The sequence below is a fragment of the Elephantulus edwardii genome, unplaced genomic scaffold (assembly GCF_000299155.1).
Source record: "Elephantulus edwardii isolate Elephantulus edwardi_28Jun2011 unplaced genomic scaffold, EleEdw1.0 scaffold00010, whole genome shotgun sequence".
Lineage (NCBI taxonomy): Eukaryota > Metazoa > Chordata > Mammalia > Macroscelidea > Macroscelididae > Elephantulus > Elephantulus edwardii.
This window is the reverse complement of record NW_006399760.1, coordinates 4,178,379-4,183,760: the sequence shown is the minus strand read 5'-3', so window position 1 is coordinate 4,183,760 and position 5,382 is coordinate 4,178,379. Positions and strand designations below refer to the sequence as shown.

At 42.5% G+C, this 5,382-nt stretch overlaps 1 pseudogene; it reads right to left on the bottom strand.

Moving 5' to 3' along the window:
- Positions 1 to 2,389: 2,389 nt before the first annotated feature.
- LOC102874903 lies at positions 2,390 to 4,778 on the bottom strand (annotated as a pseudogene).
- Between the last annotated feature and the right edge of the window lie 604 nt (positions 4,779 to 5,382).

Genomic DNA, 5,382 nt, shown 5'->3' with positions numbered 1-5,382 from the left:
ATTATGGTCATCAATTATTATTAATGCATTTTGGTTGTATTTTTTATCAACTTTAGATTGTAAAAGTTGGTAGAAATCTATTTCTCTATATTTGGGTTTATGTTTTGGTGCATATATTGAATGATAGTTGTATTAACAGGTCTTTCTTTTATTCTGTGTGCTTTCTTTTTTCCCATTATTCATAGAATAGTACTAATCAAGATGAATCTAGAAATAGTCTTTTTAATTATGAATGCAACCTCATTTTTCTTCACTATTTGATTCCTAACATATTGGATCATATGATTGTCTGATTCAAGATATGTAATGTCCATTCAACTCAGCTCTTAATAGGTCAATTGATTATCTAGTCTGTCAGTTTTTATGCTTTCTATTTCTTTTTCTGCAGTGTCTAATTTTCTTACATTCATAGTTCATATGTTCTATGTTCCAATTAGTAGTGGATGTTTGCATCTGTTCCTCATCATTTTTTGTGTCTTCCTATATGAAAGCTCAGCTTTCAGTGATATGTGTAATAGTCGAATTGTATTCTATTGTTCATAGGGTAATCCAGGGCTGTTGTTTCTGAATTGGATCTTTCATCCTAGGATGTATTAATTTCAGAGCTCCATTTTAATTCAGCATTGGACAAATAAATACAGTACTTGATCTTACCAAATTCTATCATGTAATCTCTAGCCTCATTTTTGCCTATAAAATCTTATTCACAAATTACTCATCCTTCTTTATTTCCAGCTTCTCATTCCAGTTGCCAATTGTCAACTAATTATGAATGCATCTTGATAGTATGTTCAGTTCACTTCAGATAGAGGAAATTTATAGAAATCTTCAACTTCTTCATCTCTGTCTTTAGTAATTGGTTCATGTATTTGAATAATAGGCACATTAACAGTTCTACTTTTTTGATATTATGCTATCAGATATTAATATGTTCTTCTTGACAAAAAAATTGACACTTATTTCTCTTCAATTTTTCTTAGCCAGTATAGTAGATTTTATGTTTGAATAATTAAAAATGGCCAATACCAATCTGTCTCAGATCACTAATGCCAAGGATGTCAATCATTATGCATTCTACTTCATTTTTTGCAACTTCTAATTTTCCTAGATTAATAATTCATATATTCCAGATTCTAAATTATTAATGGATGTATTAGCTATTTTTCTTCATTTTGAGTCATGCCACCTCAGCAAATGTAGGTGAAAGCTCCATTCCACTCATGTCATTAAAGTAGACTCTAATTCGAGAAGGAAGCTCTTTTTCAGTTGTATTTTTAATAACTTTAAACCGGAGGGGTTCATCTTTTGGCTTGTGTTAAACAATGTTTTGCTGACATTCACAGGATTTCAGTGGCTCATAATTTCAGATATGCGTAGGCAGTTATGTTTCTTAGTCTGTCTTATTCTGAAAATTCCATTAAAACTTATTTATCATGGACAATCTTGCTTGTATTTGAAAGGCCAGTGGTGCAACTTCAAGCAACATAGCATTATATAAACCACATTATTGGAAAACTGACAAAGTAAGTGGTAGTCCAGCAAAATACCATGAGGTTATTTATTATTTTATGTCAATCTGCATTTTTCCTAAATGTTTTCTCTCCTAAAGAGCTAGTTATAATTATAAAGGTATTGTTACAATATTTTTGCCTTATATTTTCCATTGTTTTCCCATCTATGTTTCTTATTATATTGCCAGATCTAACTTATTACATTAGAAAATTACACATATATTTTTCTTTTTTTTTCCCTACCCTCTAGTTCAGTGACCATCCTGATGTGACAGTAAAAGGGAGGCTCTTCATAGAAATGGATGTTCCTAGATACTGCTGCAGGCGAGTGTGCGCAGTGACCGGCACACACTTTGTTGGAAGGAAAATTCTACGCAGCTTTTCGTTATGTACATGATGTGGGACAGGTCTAGGATGTCCTCAGACTACAGTGAACATCAGTATAGCATTTAGGCATCTTTGGGTTCAAGTGCTGCTTTGTAGGGGGACATTTTCCTGGGATCTCTCTTCCTCATCATGTGTGACATTCCTGCCTGGCTGGCACAGTATCATAGATTGCTTCCCTTTACTTTATCCCAGATGGGGAATTCTTTTAGCTTATACTTTCCTAATTTAGGCATGTCACAGAGGTTTAGCATCTTTCAGAAGAAGGGGATCAGAATCCGGTGATGAAACCTCTTGCAGTAACAAGGGAGCCCAGAGACAAGACAGCCGGGACTCAAGCCCCTGGAGACCACGGGCGGCATTTCCATCTCTTCCTTCTGGTATGCACTGATGAGCTTTGAAGAGGAGGTGGTAATTTTGTGTTGCTTTCTTGCCTCAGCCACTGTCATGCTCGGCATCTTAGTGAGTATTCACTTGCAGGAAGCAGATGTCCCCTACTCCTGTCCAGCCTGGAAAGCCTGAGGCTCCTGGCCCGTGGTGAGGCTGCTGGCAGGCTCTGGGCCCTTTGTTACAAGCACATCATTGAGGGTGTGTGTGCGGAGGAGCCACCTGATTTCGGGAGCGCTCTGCTTCAGGGCATGCTTCTCGGGCTTGTTACCATTCCCTCGCTGGTCCGGCAGGTGGTTCCGTGGCAGTGTGGCTCTTTGCCTTCCTGGCTGATGCAGAGTCTCCAGTCAAGTTAGGGACACTTCGATCTCTTGCCATAATCTCCCTTGAAGTCTTTCCCTTTAACTGACCAGCTGAGGGAACATAGTAAAACTGTCTTGTAAAAGGTTTCTCTGCTAAATCACATATTTTTTAGTTTCATTGCTTCCTGATCTTAACCGTGACGTATTCTTTGTGGTCTGTCTCATCAGCATCGTCTACTGCGGCCACACAGCTCGGTACCACCTGCAGTAATTCCATTATCTTTGAGCCCTGGTCAGCACAATTGAGAGCTGTGCCCTGCCTCTTGTTCAAGACTTGAACGGACGCCACATGGAGCAGGAACAGCTCTACCACGAAGACGTGCCTTCCTATCACAGCCTCCTGCAGTGCTGTGTTGCCCTTATTGTTAGAAACATTGATGGAGGCCCCACGCTGCAGTAAGAGTCTGCGACTTCGTGATACCCTTTGGAACAGGCATACATGAGGGGTGTATTTCCACTTAGATCCCTTTCGTTGGGTTTTGCACTCAAATCTAATAGATACTTCACCACCTGAAAGTGGCCCTTCTGGCAGGCCAGGTGCAGGGGGACAGCCTGGTCCGCATTTCTGATCTCTGTGTTGTCGCCATGCTTCAGCAGGAGGAGAACGAAGTCTGCCCGGCCGTGCACAGCAGAGACATGCAGAGGGGACAAGCCATCCTGGTTGGTCACGTTCACACCAAGCCCACTGACAGGAACCTTTGCCAGCTTCTTTTGAGCGGGGGCACACTTGACTCACTGGCACAAGTGATGACAAAGCTCAAGGTCCACTGCAGTGGCAGCAGAATCCTCTGCTTCGTCCAGCTCCTCCTCTGTCCGCTCCAGAAGGTAGCGCACCATTTCCTGATCTCCATCAGCAACAGCTCTTCAAAGTTTTTCTACCTCTCTTTAGTCCCTCCTGGGATCCTCTTGCCTCAAGCTTGCCTACCCAGAGGAGAAACTGGATGTGGAGGAGCCTTGACTGATGGAATCCACAGAGCGCTGAGGGGACTGGGCAGGGACCTCCAAAGATTTCTGCCTCCTTTCAAAGGTCTGATGACTGGCTTCCATTATAGACAAAATCTTTGAGTTTAGCGCACACTGGAGTGGTGTTTCCTTCAGCCTGTTCTGGGTCTCCGTGGATGCTCCGTTTTGTAACAGCGTCTCTATGAAGCCCTGGTAACCCCAGCGTGCAGCGATGTGTAAGGGAGTGTCCCCTTTTTCGTTCCTAATGTCCAGTCGGCACGTGTGCACATCATAATAGACCAAAGCCTTCACGCAGTCTTCATGCCCGTGGGTGCAGGCCAGGTGAAGAGGCGCGCTGCCGTTTTTGTCCTGCACGTCAGCACTGGCTTTGTCGTGCAACAGCAAGAGCGTCATGCTCTGATAGCCCTTCTGGCACGCCAGGTGCAGAGGGGTTGATACATGGTAGTCGGTAGTGTTCACCATGGCACCTCTGGAAACCAGGAGGTCAATGAGGGATGCCTGCCCATTGAGATCAGCCACCTGGAGTGGGGTGTGACCCCTGTCATCCCTGGCGAATGGAGTGACGATGGAAGGGTCATTCAGCCTCCCGGACACGAATTTCTCACAGTCGTCACAGAAGCACAGAGGGTGACACATCTTTTGGACAGCATCTTTATCGTGGTCTTCTTGGCTCAGAAGCCTTTCTACTTCCTTCTGGTTACCTGATGCAATGTGCTTAAACAAGCAGTCAATGGGAGTTGAAGTCATCTGAGAGAGCAAGTTCATTCTCTGCTTAAGGAACATCGTGTCACCAAACCCCTCAGATTCAGGTGGTTTAATAGAGAGGCTTCCTTGCTGAATATATTCGATTGCAGCCTCAATTGAGGTCAGGCAGTATCCCAATTCCTCTTTTGCTGAGCTGCTAAACCTAAAGTTCTTAATATAGCTCAAATTTGCCATCTAGTTGGGGATCTCTGTTTTCACGAGCAAATATAACAGGACTGACAGCAGACCGACCATCAGCACACATGGTCTCCAAGTTAAATCTCTGGCTGGGAGACTGGATCAGCAGCTTCACTGCCTTTCGCAAATAAACCAACTTCTGTTGTGGCGATATGCACTTGTTCAGCTGGCCCAGTTCTCTCTTTGCATGAGGTATGTTGAAGGTCACTGGCCTCCATGGTCCCCACATATTTAAAGATCGTAAATGTCATGGTGGACGTACATCTGTGAAATCAAGGGCGCAGTTCAGGGTAGATGTCGGGGAGCCAGAGGATTCAAGAATTCCCCCACCGCAGTCTACACATTTATTTTTTTTTTTAAATTCAAGCCTCAAGTTGCAATACTTAAGGATGCTATGGGCAGAATATGAAGTGATCCAGTAAGCATTAAAATAAGATGTAAAGAGTACACAGAGACACTATACCAAAAAGAACTGGCTGACACAGAAGAAGTTATTGAAACAACATATGATCAAATAGGCAAGGGATGAAGTAGGAAGTTCAGGCTGCTCTGAAGGAACTGACAAAAAAAACAAGGCCCCCCCAAATTGACAGAATATGAATGGATATATATAAACAAACAGATGCAGCCCTAACACACTCAAAAGACTGTCTAAGAAATCTGGAGGACAACTGACTGGAAGAGATGCATATTTATTACTATCTCAACAAGGGTGATCTGACAGAGTGAAAATTATCAAATAATATCACTGATACCATACACAAGCAAAATCCGAATGAAGACAAAGACTGGAAAATTACATTAACAGAGAACTATCAGAAATACAAGGTTTA